Source organism: Carassius auratus, chromosome 2, assembly GCF_003368295.1.
Source record: "Carassius auratus strain Wakin chromosome 2, ASM336829v1, whole genome shotgun sequence".
Taxonomy (NCBI): domain Eukaryota; kingdom Metazoa; phylum Chordata; class Actinopteri; order Cypriniformes; family Cyprinidae; genus Carassius; species Carassius auratus.
In genome coordinates, this window is record NC_039244.1 from 26,726,088 (window position 1) to 26,743,371 (window position 17,284).

General features: G+C 35.0%; 1 pseudogene; it reads left to right on the forward strand.

Moving 5' to 3' along the window:
* Positions 1–770: 770 nt before the first annotated feature.
* LOC113038659 (extended synaptotagmin-2-like) lies at positions 771–15,957 on the forward strand (annotated as a pseudogene).
* Positions 15,958–17,284: the final 1,327 nt, after the last annotated feature.

A 17,284-nucleotide genomic window follows, 5' to 3' on the forward strand; every position in this document is an offset into this window, starting at 1 on the left:
AAGATGCAGAGCCTAAGAGAGACATGGTTGTCTGGTGAGCGAACAGCATGATACAACATTTCAGATCAAAGAAACTGCCTACAAAACAAAGATGGAAATATTTGTGATTTTAACCTGAATTCCAGTCATTTCCAATAAGCCCTTTGTATATGATTATAATTTTATTTAGATACTGTCAGTTCAGTGAAGAACTATTTAGACTGATTCAGTTAGTGAGTAACTCTTTAAACAGATACATTTAAAAAAAGCCAATTCATAAGTATCATTCGTTTGTGAATTGGACTGTGTTTTTGATTGACTTTATTTTGTGTTATGGCAGCATCTTTGGAAGAACTCCTCAAAAAACACAACTGGACATTTACGAAATGTTATTTGTTATAAAAAAAAAAAAAAATCCTGATTTCAAATCCTGCTTCATAAGGTTGTGAATCCAATAGTTTTGATAGATTTATTATTGGTAATAATGAGAACGCTCTAGTTTTATTGAATTGTTTGCTCTCAGTGATATGAGAGCATGTTTTGCTGGTCTGTAACATATGTTCTAGTTTAACAGCCATATTATGTCATTATAATGTTGTCACGTTATGAGTAATGAGTATAAAACTAGTTAATTGTAAGAGTTTAGAGAAGTGAAAATTGAACTCCTCTGTTTATATATCTTTTTTTTACTACATGCTGTAAATTTAAAGAATCATTTGTCATTGTGATAAAGTGTAAAAATATTGATTTGTTAAATGATTTTGAGAACTGTTACTGTCAGCTGGTGATGTGCTGTGACTAATGAATGTGTTAAAAATCTCCATTTTAAATAAATGTTTTGTGTTTCAGGTTCATTTTCCAGATGTGGAGAGAGTGGAGTGGCTCAACAAGGTGTGTGGTGTGTGTGTGTGTGTGTGGGTGGAGTGGTTTTATAAAAATAGATCTGAATCTATGCTAACCCAGAAATGTCTCCTCCATAGTATTAACTCTTTCTCTCCTTCTCTTTTTCTAACAGACTGTGCATCAGATGTGGCCATATATTTGTCAGTTTGTAGATAAACTCTTCAGAGAGACCATTGAGCCAGCGGTGCAGGGAGCCAATGCGCACCTTAGTACTTTTACCTTCTCCAAGATAGACATGGGGGACAAGGTACATGCACATGTTTACCTAGCTATCTAAATACCACAGACTAACTCCAACATCCAGAAAGGGAGACTTAGTCATATTTAAGTCAATTAAGTACAGCTCGGTACACTCGGTAAACCCACACACACACACACATATATATATACTTTTACACACAAAATAATTTTTCATCTGTCTGCAGCCTCTCAGGGTGGATGGAGTGAAAGTTTATACAGAGAATGTAGACAGAAGACAGATTATTATGGACTTACAAATCAGGTAAAATACACATAGATAAAGTTTACAACTGAGACTCATTTTCGAGCTTGAGATATTGAAAGTCTGTTTGTGTGTTGTTGTATTTGTCTAGTTTTGTCGGAAACACTGAAATCGATGTGGATATTAAGAAATACTACTGCCGTGCAGGAATCAAGAGCATCCAGGTAAGATACAGAGAGTGTGACACATGCCTGTTTGTGTGTTGCTAAATAAAGTTGCTTACATTTGAGAAGGTCCCCATTGCCTCTGATAACAGATATCAGAGTGACCACACATGAGCTTTGATATGAGTTTGGACTGTATGTCAGAAAAGCTACTGTGCTCTGTTAGATTAGAGTTAATGTCAGTCCCTTCTCATGTTTGCAATCAGAAGTTTTTTAATTATTTATATGCACTTTTTGCCTTTAACTGAAGAGGGTAGTGGAGATGTTACAGGAAACTTTATAGAAAGGTGGTGGTATTGGGAAATAACCCAAGCAGAATTCAAACTCGGGTCAGCTGCACATATAATGCTAGTAGTTAATGCATATGCTGTGACAGATTGAGCTGTACTGCTCATTCAGGCAAGTTTGAATCCAACATTTCTCATTTTCATTCTTCCTCCTTACGATTACCTGTCTTCTTTCCAGTATTATATAGACAATTAAAAATGTAATTAAATGTCATACTAATAATGCAAAATATGATAATCTTACCTTGAATTTGTTTGTTGTGTGTATTTGTAGCTTAATGGGGTGTTGAGGGTCATCATGGACCCATTGCTTGGGGACATGCCTCTGATTGGTGCACTTTCTGTGTTCTTCCTCAAGAAACCTGTACGTAAACCACCACGTACACACACACACATTATTGTGTCAGATGTAGAAGAACTTTTCATTGTGTCTTTGTGTCTAGTTAGTTTTTTTCTGCTACATACCAGTCATTACTTACACCAGGCAATCATACAATATAAAGAATGATGAGAACATGCCTTTTATTTAATAATAACCCACACCCTGAGTTTTTCTCAGAATCAGAACACTGCTCTGACCTGCTCCACAGGAACTGTTCAAATAAGATCTAAAACTATTCCTCTTAAACTTGTGTCATTTATTCATCTCTATTCAGCTGTTCATGTTACCTGGATGTATAGAGCCAAAATATTGATCTAAAGAACTTTCTATTAATCAGAGACTCCTGAAAATAGCAATAAAACAACAGTAATTTTACATTGTGATATTATTGTATTACTGTATTTTCATTGAGGAAGACTATTGATTTAATAATATAAAGAAAAACTTTTGAACCCTTACTTATAATACATAAAACCAATGACTACAAATCAATGTTTTTTGGTAATCATTTTATCAGATTACATCAGATGCAGTGTTTACGGCATTCTATAACCTTCAATAAAATATGAACACTTCAAAATGATTTGTTCAGTCAAAATTATTTATTGAATTTTTTTTATGTAACTGTTTTAGACCACTAAAGTTACTGTGTAATTGATCAATGACTGTTGCTGCTGTGAAAGATGAAGGATATATTTTGCAGGAAACAAACACAACACAAACATTTGCAAATATAGACACAACCTTTATGTATTAAATATTGTTACCCGGGTCTGTTTCTCTCTCTTAGTTTCTGGATATAAACTGGACGGGTCTTACAAATATGCTGGACATCCCTGGAATAAAGTAAGTGATACACGTCAGCCATGACACGTCATCTTATCATTATGTCAGTTTCAAAAAACTGGAAAGTGGATCAGGCAGCCTCTGAAACACACACACACACACACACACATGCTGTCACATGACCTGTCTCGAAAAAACATTATGCACACTCACTCCAGTCTCAGAAATGCTGCTCTTCCTGTCAGCCCACATCAGAGGATCCACGTTTACACGCACTTGTGATGGCAGGGAAATGATGGGGTCTTAATAGTCTGTTTTATCTTAAAATCCGCCTACCATCAATGTGCATACAAATGTTGAGTTTAATGTCTTCCCAGAGGAGTCTCTCTCTTTTTCTCCTTTTATAGTCATATCATAGGTGGAGCTGATGTTGTGGTTTAGGTGTGGAGATCTTGTCTTTTGTTATATTCTGTCTCTCTCACACACACGCCCTCACAGAAGAGCCATATTTCATGCTCTTTTTCTGGTTAGACATCAGTGCTGAAATCAATCTCAATTCTTTAATCTCTGAAGGATAAATTAATCACGGTGTGTTGCATGTTCAAACTGAGATGCAAGTTTATTGTAAAATAATGCTATAGAGACAGTCATTAACATTAGCATGGGGAAGGACTATAAACAACTATAAATGCAAGTGCTTGAATGTAAACTGTACTAATGGAGTTCTGGGGGAGGGTGGAGGAAGCATTATAGTGCTTAAATGTTTCCCCTTGTCCCAGTTGCTTTCATTATTTTTGTTTCGGAAACCCCTCATTAGTTCATACAATTTTAAGGCCTTCCAGTATATATTTTTTGGGTGCGATTGAGACAAAGCTTACTTGCTTTCCAGCTTTTGGTTTACAGAAACTGGGAGTGTTAATGAATGAATTAACCACAATTCATTTGGTGATTTCAGGAATTTCAGGAACAGTGAAAAAAAGAAAAGAAAAAAGCAATAGCTGTTTAGGGGGAATGTTTTGTATTTTTTAGCATTTCAGTTGAATGAAAACATTTAAAATATAAATTATTATATTAAATATTAATTTTATTATATATAATGTTTACTGAGTTTACTGAGGCCCTCTAGTGGGCCCTGGCCACCGTAAGAACCACTGCCTTTTCCCAGATGTTTAATTTTACATGGTTCAAAAAGGGACTGAAGATGTGTGTTTAGTGGAAAAAGAAATTGAAAATTGTTTTTCATATTTGAGCATATATACCAAGAATAGACATTCAACCAAAAATCTAGTTTTTTTTCTGTACACAGTTGTTACTTAGCAAAATGTTTAGGCTGCTGTTTTCTGTACAGTGAAAATACAAGAAGATTATAACTGCAGATATCAAGCTCAATTCACTTAAAAAGTATAATAAAAGTGGTCTATACAACTTCAAGTTCTTAGTCTTGTCCTTAAAAATATCACATAGGTTTTTTTGTGGAAAAAACGTCAGAAGCTGTATGAATTTATTGATGGGTGGATAGATTGAATTGAAAGCATTAGAATGGTTTGTTTTCATATTTAACATCCCCATTGGCTAATCTTTCTTTCTTTCAGTGGTTGTGTGACGGCATTATTCAGGATATCATATACAGTTATCTCGTGCTGCCGAACAAAAATCACTATTCCGCTTGTAAATGAAGCACAAATTTCCAGACTCCGCTTCCCTATGCCAAAGGTGACACACTTGTACACTTCACACATAAACATGCATACATGTATATAGCCAAAATATTTATGTCATCTGTGTGTTTTTGTTGTAGGAGCATTCTGCGGATTCACTTTCTGGAGGCGCAGGACCTGGTAGGGAAGGACACGTTTCTGGGTGGGCCTTATAAAAGGAAAGTCAGACCCGTATGGCGTTATTCAGCTTGGGATCAGCTCTTCAGATCCAAAATCATTCAAAGATACGGTTAATCCTAAATGGAACGAAGTTTACGAGGTAAGGGACTTATTTGTGATGCATCTGTCCTTCTCTGACATGTTTCTATTTACCAACCCGAGGTATTTATGTGTGTTTTAGGCATTTGTGTACGATAACCCAGAAAAGAATGTGGTGATAGAGCTGTTTGATGAGGACACTGATAAAGATGATTATTTGGGAAGGTAATGGCTGTCAATCATCAAATATTTACAAGCGATAATACTTCAGGATTCCACCTTAAAGATTGTCAGGATCTGTGTGTGGATGTGTTTTTAATCGTTTGACGTTTCTGTATTCTTTAGCCTTACCATCAACGTAGATGAACTAGAGAAGGAACAGAAAGTAGATGAGGTACGAAAAAAGCCTTTTTTGTCTAATTTTGGCCTTGCATCTGTCCAGCTTTATAAAGCTTGTATAGAAAAAAATGCTTAAACTATTAGTTGACTCAAAATTGACTTAACATCATTTACTCAGCCTTGTGACGTTCCAAGCCTTTAGGACTTGATTTCTTTTGTGGAGCACGAGTAGAAATTTTTTGAAGAATTTTGTGTCTCCTCTTTCCAAAAAATATGAAAGTGAAAGGGCCTCTGAATAAGATGACAAAAAATTATTATAGATGTGGGTATCATAGGATGAGTAAATAACAGCAGAATGTTTCATGTTTTGAAGTGAACTAGGCCCTGTAACTTTAATAAAAGTGTATTATATAAAGTATGAATTTTTTAAAATAATACGTTTGTTTTCATATTACAATCCCCTCCCAGTTTCATGTGTGGTGTGTGTGTGTAGTGGTGTGTGGTGTGTGTTTGGTGGTGTTTTAGGGTTTGTATTGATGATGTTGCTACGGAAAGCTTCACCTGAAGACTGAATGGCTTTCTCTTCTCCCTACACCTGATAAACTCGAAGAGGTAACATAACACACCCTTATACACCTTCAAGTGATATGATATGACTTCTGTTAACAATTTTGACTTCAGTGATCAATTGACCAAATGTACACTAGCCTTCAAAAGTTTAGAGTCAGTAAGAAAGAAGTCTCTTTTGCTCACTAATGCTGGATTTATTTGATTCAAAATACAGTAAAACAATAATACAGTAAAAAGAAATATTGTGAAATAATGTAATTTATTCATGTGACCGCAAAGCTGAATTTTTCAGCAGCCATTACCCACTCTTCAGTGTCACATGATCCTTCAGAAGATGCTCTAAAACATTTCTTTAAATAATTCAAAACAGCCGTTGTGCTGCTTATATTTTTTGTGGAAATCTTTGATGAGTAGAAAGTTATGATCAATGTTATGTTAGGATGTAGATCACACAAAGCACTGAGCTGGCACTGATTAATGTTTTTTCATGTGTTGCTTTTTTTTAGGTTTTAAGCAGCATTAAAGCAGATAAAGGGCAAGCCAATGATGGACTGTCATCAGCATTATTGTTGGTGCATCTGGACTCAGCCAAAAATCTGCCAGTGAGCATTAACACACACACACATACACACCCACACTAGCTTTCTTACTTCCTTATTTTTCTATGCTCCCACCTTTCCTCTTTCATCAGGTATCACTTCTACTATCACACTTGCCTTGCCTTTTCTCCTTTCACTGTCTGTTTCTTTCTGCTGTCCCACTCTGGTTTCCTGTCGCTCTGGGTAAAGAGTGTTTTTGAGGGGCACGTGGGCAGTGGTTGTCTGAGAGAGCGCCGCTCTGCTGGGCTGGTGTTCTGTGAAAACACTTCTGCCCTCTACAGGACAATGTTTGTGAGTCACTCTGCTCACATTTTCATTGGATTGGTTTGCTTGCATTTGACCCTGCATTTGGTGCATGAACACCTGGTTATTTCATTTACAAATGTGTCATAGTTACATCTCGACTTCCCATTTGCATGTAAAATCTTCATGTTAAACTGTTCAAGTTTTGTTTGGATTTGTTTATGTCTTGGTTCATTCTGTCAGCATGCTAGTGTTTACAGAGTCCCTGCCTACATTTTGCATAGATCTAAATAGTCTGTATTAGAGGCGTTAATGCCAGTTGTTTTTCAATGTGTAGGTGCACTTTTTCCTTTAAAGAGGGTATTTGAATATAGACCATCAGGTGGTTCAGTGAAAACTATTTGACTATGTTCACACAGTAACAGAATGCATTTGTCAGCCCTGTTTGGAGAGCTAAATGAGGTTTATGTGGTCATGGGTATATTGCTGATCAAAGTTTTTTATTGGCCAACAATGATACCAGTATCTAGAAAATAGGTTGGCTGTTTATTTATAGTATAACGGATGTGTGTATGTTTGATAATATAATTTTTTTAGGTATAAAAATAAGATTAAAATGCCTTGTGATGACAAGGGAGACATGCACAAAATAGTTTGGATTATTTATTTTAACTAAGTAAAAAAAACAAACTGATTTCATTAATTGAAATCAGATTTAAAAAAATAAATAATTGATGAAGCAGTATTTGACAGGATACAATCGTTACTGGTCAGTATTAATTATCTCAAAATATTTGCTGATTAATTGTGTGTAAGAGAAAGTTTGAGATGCACTACTATTCAAAGGTTTGAGAACAGTAAGATTTTCTTTTTATTGGATATAGAAAATATGTATTAAATTAATCAGAATTAACCGTAAAGACTTTTATAATGTTCCAAAATATTTATGTTACAAATAAATGCTTCGAAACTGTTCATCAGATCAGAGTCTTCAAAAAATGTGACACTGTTTCCACAAATATATGAAGTAGCACAACAGTTTTAGCATTAATAATACGTAATTTCACCAAGTCAGCATATTAGAATGATTTTTGAAGGATCGTGTAACACTGAAGAAGAATGGAGTAATGGCTGTACTTTTGAAGAGACTTCTTTCAAAAACATAAAAAAAATTCTTACAGGCTTGTGTATTGGGCGGATGGGGTAACAGAGATATAAGTGGTGTAGTAGAATATGAATTTTGGAAGCATGTTGAATGAAACGGGTCTCACTCTGCACTTCACTGGATGAAATACATGATTAAGCAATGTCACACAAACGAGTGTTGTTCATCATGTCTGTGATACAGGATGATCACGAGTTTGACATTGCTTTTATACAACAGTTTATAGATCATTTATACATACAGATTCAACACTATTTTAGAATAATATAAGGCAGCTACTTTGTTTTTGCTATGCACAAGAAGTTCCACACAAAAACAGGATCAACAGTCATGTGTCAAACAAACAAACGGGGTGATGATGATCCAGTGTGGAAAGCTCTAGTGCAGTTATTAAATATCAGCACATTAGGCACACCAAACACATTCAAGGACAGTAACTGTTGTATAACTGTTTCTGTATCAACCCATGCCTCATTTGGTCATTTTCATCTGACAGTGAAAGTGTCTTCTTTGTAGTGTCCTGCACTGCAGTGTGACATGTTTTGCGATCACATTATGTTGCGGGTTGATTTGCAGTGAAGTGTGGGTTGGATCGATTCTCTTTGGATTGCCTTGTCTATATTTCCCTTTCATGTTTCTTTCTATCATTCTTTCTTCATTACTGTTGTAAACACCTGAATCGTGTCCTCTCGTGTGTTCACCCTCCAGGCATCAAAATATAAAAATATGCTGATGTGTTCTGCTAGGGTTGTCTCATCATTTGAACAGCCACACAGTTAAAATACAATGAAGCCTCCTCTTTTCTCATATTCATCAAATTAACCAAGCATTAATTCCGAAATCATTCATATTGTTGTGTATGATTGAGTACTTAAGGATGTCTGTGTGTTTTTGTGCAATTATGAATTTAACTCTGCATGCCATCCTAATAATCCTGCCTGTATTTGTATTTGTTTGTGTGTGTGTGTGTGTGTGTGTCTTGTCCTTTTCTGCTTGGGGAAATAGCGCAATCCTTTAGAATTCAACAGTGCAGGTCTGAAGAAGGGTACAGTCAATAAAGCGCTAAAGGTAACCAGTTTTCTCACAATTTACACAAACATACATTATAGACATATGTAGAAGGACTTGGCAAGGTTATGTTGATTTAAGATCTGCAGCAGGTACCATGTGTGCCGTTTGTTTGCTTTGATTAACTGCATGCAGACTTGCGTGTGCATCTGACACAAACTGAATTCAGATTCTGCAACAGAGACTATTTCTCATGTGTAAATCTGCCAGCTTTCCAATCTCTTTTGACCAATTCTGAATTGTGGTCAAGTAATAATATGAATCTAAATTATACACACAATTGTACAGAAATGCAACATAGAAGACTTTGTTTGAATCCAGACAGTTTTTAGGTTTAATGTCTTGACATTTTGATATAGGACACTGCATTCATAAAGGGAAATAAACTAAATATTTGCAATTATTTTAAACTTTCTATCTAATGGAATATTTCCAACTTTAATGTCTACCAAATCTGAACAAAATCTGTAGCATGCCATCTATTCTACGTTTTGACAGTAATAATTTTAACCTGTATTGCGGAGTAATAAAAAGTTTAAATTGCCCCTTTTGTTTAAATGTGCAAGTGCATTATCTGAACCAGCCTAAGATATTGTAATTTGAACAAAAGAAGCAGAATTTAAAGTACCATTTAATTTGATTATAGTTCTTATTCAAAATATGTTATTAAAACATAATCTTGAAAATCAGTTTTGTAGATTTTGGACTTTTCCCATTCAAGTAAATAAGCATATGTTTGTATGGCTATAAGCTACATAAACCGTAAACAGCTCCCTGGTGTCCATAACAGGAGTTTGAATATGACTTGTTGGTAAACATAAAGAATCTTATGCAATTATTTGAAATGTTTACGTTTGGTTACACATTTATTCACAGCGCTGCCACCTCAGCTTTCCATTTAACTCTGTGGTATAATGGACAGCGTGCCAGGTTGGGTTCATAGTAATTGCAGATGTAGATGGGAGTAAATATGATATGGTTGCTACTAAGCATCATTTCAGGTCATTAGTGTGCAAATATCTACTGTAGATTCTACTGAGATGACCCTATTATTGTTTGATTTCAATCCTCTTGTTCTTTGCTTTAGTAAATGTGTGGTTAAGGTTGATAATGTTGTTTTTACAGTATGTGTTTAATATGGAGAGGTTGTTAATAACAATTTGTACGCTCTGTCTGTAGTCTGGTAAAAAGGTTGCCAGTATGCCCAGTCCATTCGTCCAGTTTACTGTGGGACACAAATCCTTTGAGAGCAAGGTAATCAGTGACACACACAAGTGATTGCTCTTTATTGAAATGTAGACATGGATAACATAGTGTTATTATTACAGGTGCAAATTTAAACATGAAATTAAAAAAAGATACATCAATATAAATTCTTTACATTTAACGGTAAATGTTTAGCTTTCGTTGTATACAGTATTTCACTGCAAAAGGTGATGCTGCAAGTTTGCTAAAAAATTTTTTTAGCCTTTGTGTTTTAGCTGTTTTCAATGTTTTACATTCTTTTCTTGTTACAGACAAGATTTAAAACCAATGAGCCCGTTTGGGAGGAGGCCTTCACATTCCTGATCCACAATCCAAAGATTCAAGAACTTGAAGTGGAGGTAAAGCACAAACATTCACTCACATGCACATGGGGAGTAGTGAATTAATAGTTAAAAGATTTGTGCTAGTCCCTGAAAGGCGAAAGATCCCATGTCCACGAAAGATGTCCACTGCCAGGGGGAGCAAATACTGTTCTTGATATTGTAGGAAAGTATGACAATAATTACAAACCCACTTTTGCTCTTATACTAGCTATGTCCTACTGTGGTGTATTTAGACTGGATTTATTCCCCTATATACTTGTACTATACTTGTTTATTTGTTTTGTTATCTTTTTAAATGTATTATTATGTGTATTTATTTATGTCTGGAAAAGAACAAATCATAGAAATCAATGTATTAATAAGAATTTACCCAGTTGTACCCTATTCATGAAAAATCGAAACATAAATTCTGGAAGTTGCAGTGTTTACAACAGTGGTGTGTGTGTGTGTTTGTGTGTGTGTGCAGGTAAAGGATGAGAAGCACGAGTGTTCCCTTGGGACGTTTTCTCTTCCTCTGTCAAATCTGCTGCAGGAGGATCAGATGACTATCAGTCAGCGTTTCCCACTCAAGAACACAGGACCCGGTGCTACGCTTAAGATGAAGATGGCACTTAGGGTAACACACATGCATAAACATCTTACACACACATTTTTGTTTAATTAAATTAAAGAATTGAATGAAAAGGAAGGGAAAACTAAAAACATGGGTTGAAGCACTAACTAAAAATTAAATATAAACAATAAATAATTTAGTTTTTGTCTTCCATCAAGCTAAATATCTAAATTGCTCTTTGTAATAATGGATGGAGTAACAATTCACAATTTATTTCATATGTAAAAGTAAAGTTTCACACATCAGGTTTTGCAAATCTTCAAATCAGGTGTCTTAGCCATTGTACATTTCATTAGCTCTATCAATGTTGTGTAGATTCCTCACCTATAAAAACCTTAAATTAAGATAAATATAACAAAAAAATATATATATATTTTTTATATATGATATATAAACTAAAGTGGCCACAGCATCTTAGCCTAACAAATGTATTAATTTTTATGCTTTACACCACACAGCTTCTGTAAGTTTTTAACTACTAAAGAATAAAAATACATAATAAGTTTGCAGATATTTAAGAAAGTTTACATACTTGTTTATGGAATGTCGGTCTGTTTTTGTTTGTGAAACCCACCCACTGCCAGTTTACCCAATTGTATTTTGAATTTGGACTGAAATACCTAGTTCAACCACTCGGTGTCATTCCTATATAGAGAACCTTTAAAGGCCTCAGGTTAAACATGACTAGCAAAGAAACAACTAAACCTTGACCTGTATAGAGGGTCCATCTCAGTGTCACTTCTGAAAACACAGTCAGTAACCAATGCATATCTGTATACATGTGTGTATTTCAGATTCTGTCTATGGAGAAGTTGTCCGGAACGAATCAGCCGTCCTCAAGTCAAATCCACCAGCCTAGCTCCAGCACGACCCCCAACCCCTCTCCTAAGCAGGCCAATGTTTCAGAGCCCACCCCAACATCCAAACCCCAGCAGCCGACCCCAGCACCCAGAAACCCAAAACCCTCCCCGCGAGTGGAAGCCTTGATAGACAGCAGGCCATTGGAGGACTCCCCTGCCCGTCTGGCTAAATCAGGGCGGAGCACGTCTAACCTTGCCCTTTCTGGCTCTCAGCTACACCTAAACAACAAAGAGCAGACACCCAGCATAGCGTCCGACATCTCCAATCCCAGCACCGCCCTGGATCTCCAGAGGACAATACAACTATTACAGAAGTATGTTTGAACATTTTTAACATTCTTTGTCCTTTCCATCTGATTCCATTCATGGTTTCCATGAGACATCAATTCCACAACAGTTTAAAAAAACCCTGTTTTTGCAGTGGCGCCTCGCCTGGTTTCGCTCCATTGGGTGAAATTCAGCTAACCATCAGACACAGTCCCCAAAGAAACAAACTAATTGTCGTGATACACAGTTGCAGGTAAAGTACATACGACGTTTGATTCATCTGAAGTATTTCAGTGCTTCTGAAAGATGTTTTTAATATGAAAGTATTCATGTTTGTGTGTTTGCAGGAATCTGATCTCTTCTACTGAAAATGGCTCTGATCCATACGTCCGTTTGTATTTGCTGCCTGATAAACGGCGCTCTGGACGCAGAAAAACAAACACGATGAAGAAAACAGTGAATCCTATCTATGATCAAACGTCAGTTTCTTTCTTCGGCCACTTTTTTTCCTCTTCCAGTCTGCTCTTGCATTAAAAAAAAAAGTTTTCTTATTTTGCATTAAATAAAAATACACCTTTTGTGTTGGTTTTAAATATATAGGTTTGAATTCAGTGTGTCACTTGTGGAGTTGCACAGAAGAACACTAGATGTGGCCGTGAAGAATGGAGGAGGAATTCTGTCAAAACACAGAGGGCTGCTGGGAAAGGTGACATCTCGCGCATTATAAATAACTTCATAACATCCTTAACATCATTGTTCTTAATGTATAATATAGGATAATCTTTTCTAGGTTCTTTTTTATTTATTTATTTTTTTGGCTCTCACTAATTATTTATAAATGAAAACTGTGTGTGTTTTTCTCCCAGGTGTTAGTTGACTTGAACTCTGAGGATATGTCAAAGAGCTCAACGCAATGGTAAAATTTTTGTGTAATTTACAAAGATTAAGCCATTAAATCATATGAATATGATGATATTGATTACAGGGCTTAAAGTTCTCCAGCACCATGCCTGATTTCCAGTGTGAAAAAAAAAATCCTACATCTAAAAAAAAAAAATAAATAATAATAATATAAAAAATTATTGTTGATTTGATATCATTTTCTAGTCCATGAGTTCACCTAACAATGGTATGAGAGGAGCAGCTTTCACTCTCAACCAAACTAACATTACTAGTCAATCAGAATGTTTTGCTCTTTTAAAAACTAAATGCGCATAATATAATATTCAATTGCTGAGAAGCAAGGCAACAAGCTGCGGAATGCTAGAATTAAATAGAAAAGCTAATTATAAAGCAGCAGAGCTTTGTAAACAGCTCAGAGTAGTCATTCCATCTCCATAAGAACAATATGATTACCAGAACATATGTACCGGTCTAATAATGGTAATGTTACCAGTTGTAAGTACCAGACTGTATGTGTGAAAAGGGCTAAACTGTTCCTCTGCTGGGAATTTGAATGGCTTCACGACATCTGGAAAAACAGTGTGCATTACCTCTTACATTACTAGATTTGTAATGTAAATCATTTATAAACCTTTGCTAACACAGGAGAATACATCAACCATATCTAAATCTACCATAAATATTAAAATATAATTGAGTGAAACATCACCAAGACATTGGCGCCCTCTGCAGGTATTTGTTTTAATACATATTGTACTTAAGTTGGTTATTTTCATATTATGCCTCATGTTACATCATGTATTTTAACAGTGTTGTTCAATACAATCATGTAATTTCTTGGTATTGATATTTTATTTGTGTCAATTCTCACTGTTAGCTTATATGTAAATAGTCATACTAAAGCCTGTTTTTCACTTAGGTCTGTTTGTGTTACAAAAAAAAAAAAAAATATCAGAGTACTCTGTTGTCAAAATAATCAGTAGATTACTTGATTACCAAAATAATCATCCAAAGTTGTCACAGTCATTGCACGCTTTGCATGTGCTTGCCCCGTCTCACCCTGCCCCTGGAAAAAAGTTAAGGCTCTTTTTTTTTGCTTTAGCCCCTGTGATTACTGTATGGCAGTGGTAAATATCATCATATTTATATGATTTTCAGTTATCTATTGCCGTAATATGTATACAGAATATTTCCATTACGGCAACATATGCATAAGATGTGCTTTACAGTGGTTATTTACAATTTATCCTGATGCAATGTACCCTATTTAAACATCACTCACAAAATGCACCATTTTGGAGAGGAAAATTGTTTATTATAATAATGATTCTATAATAGATATTATTCTAGTTTTGTTGTTTAGAAGTAAAAATATTTTTTTTTTGCTTTCTGATTTAATAACTCATGCTTCATAAGGTACATTACTATTTTATGTTTACATTTAAGTAATGAGACATATAAGGTACATTTTCTTTATACAGAGTATAAAATATGACATTTCTTGAATTTTTTCATGAAAATTGCATAGTAAATATATATATATATATATATATATATATATATATATATATATATATATATATATATATATATATTAGGGCTGTCAAAAATAGCGCGTTAACGGCGTTAATTAGTTGTTTGTCGTTAATTACGTCAAATTTTTGTACGCATTTCACGCATGCGCAGTGTGACATATTATTCAAGTCAGGAAAGTCTCGCTGATCTCTGAATTCTCAAGATAGTAAAAAACAGCGGCGAGCGCCGCGACGAAAACACCGAAGCAGCTTAAGGTTTTACCCCAGTTACTCTCAAATACATTCATGCCAAGCTCGATAAACAGAGACGACTTTGGTAGTTGATACGCTGGAGCTTCTTCCTGTTATAGCGTCCTGTGTTTCACACTGCGCAAGCGCAGAACGCCTACATGCAATGCAGCGAAAATTACAGCTGTTTGGAAAAGCATATGCATTTCTCCTTGTTTTACTGACACTTGAAGCCTTCAGAACGTGAAAATATCGATCCTAAAGTATTGTGGCAGAGCAAATGAACACCTCCCAAAAACAAGAGTGCCCAGAGTGCAGAGGGCGCATGTTTGTGTTTCTGAGTTCATTCTTTCGAGTTTCTCTATGCATAACAGACTCTATGCCTTACACTATCTGTAGTTAAATGGCATGGTTTGATATAGTGCTCAGGTAAATTTGATCTAAGTAAATGTTAAACTTTTGAAATTCAGACAAAAAGAACCACATATTGAATCAATACATGAAAATTATGTATCTGTGTCCTGTTATTTATCTTTTGGTATGCATTTCAGAAAGAAAATGGTTAGGATTCAGATGTAATTGCAAATAGTGATTAATCATGATTAATCCACTGAAAATTCTGATTAATTTGATTAAACATTTTAATCATTTGACAGCCCTAATATATATATATATATATATATATATATATATATATATATATATATATAATCATTAATATTTAGTGTTTGAGAACATGATATCAGAATTTGTTTATGTGAATATGTGTGTGTTTATGTGTGTTTGGCAGGTATGAACTTTCAGTGGATGGGATGAGGCGACAATCTCCTTAGTCAACGGAACCAACTTCTTTCTGCCTACACATACTGTATTTAAAACAAACAAACAAACAAAAAAACTACAAATCTGTACGCAAGACTCATACGCAGTACGCAGTCATGTTTTAGCCTGTGGGCAAAATTTGTACATGTTGGATCTTCACTTTTAACAGATTTACAGTGTGAAAGAAAAAAAAAACGCTATTGATGTTACGTGCACTGACTTAGCAAGAGTGAAAGAGAGAGTGAGAGTGTTTAAAGATTTAAGTTTTAAAGAAATACGGTTCAGCAACATCCGTTGATTATTTGTTTACACATTAATGCTTCTAAACCAAGAGTGGCAAACTAACAGTATCCGCCATTCACACATTTATGGTGGAGAGATCATATGATATATAATTGAGCTCAGCCTGTAAATATATATAAAATAATTAATAAAAGAATTTTAGTATTTGGAAAAGTTTGATAAATATTAACCCTAAGAGTTCTTGTTGAACAAGCACTGAACTCATGCTTGCTTTGAAAGTGTTATATATAATAATCTCTGTAAATGTCTACAGATGCTCCTTTTAGGAGATAAATTTACCAAAGAGGTACTCTGCTCATTAAAAAGTGTGTGACTAAACCAAATATGCACCTAAATGTTTTACACACTCAAGTGTTCATATGTATCGATATACATCTCTCTCTATATACACACACACGTACACGTCTTATATGTTCTCTGGTGTGGTTTAGCTCCCACTATCACAGCACTGGCTGTCAGTGTTCAAACACGGATGGACAGCTAGCTACAGTGACACATGACCCTGGATATCTACTTCTGCCGTAACTGAATCTTGTTTGGCCTTTCTGTATAGCACTCAGTCACATGTTCACTCCTTTTCAAAAACACCTGTTCACCTCTCACCCACTGCGACCCAGCTGCGCTTCCTCAAACATGTTTCTCTCAGAGTTATGTAAAATGTCTCATGTGTAGTCTGGTATTAATTGAAGGTTGTGGTTTTGTCTGCTGCAGTGTCACTGAGCTGGGCTTATGGTATGCAGATTGTCAAACCTCATAGTTTTGACTTTATTCATGTCAGTAAGAATGTGTTTTATTGTATAAATTATTGTGAATATTATGACAGATTATGCTTATTATTATGAATAATACTTCTCACAAAAAGCAAACCTATTCAGTCAGAGCACCCCTCTGTGCTGAGCTTGCCTTATTGATGTATATATATATATATATATATATATATATATATATATTTCCTGTGCCTTATGACCAACAATATGCTTACCTTAGAGGGTATTTGGCATCAGATATAGGATTGTAAAGTCTCTGTATTTGATCAAGTTTTCTTTTCAATAAACAATTTATTATTTAGTTTGAAAATGGGTAGAAAATCTTTTGTGTGTGTGTGTGTTGATGTTATATTTTAAACACAAATGTTGGGACAGATGGCATTTTAATTATTGATCTGAAATAACTTGGTAATATCAAATATCATTTATTATTTATATGTGATTTAGTTTTCTGTTTTGAATTCACTTAGAATTTTAGTCATTACGTTGTGTGC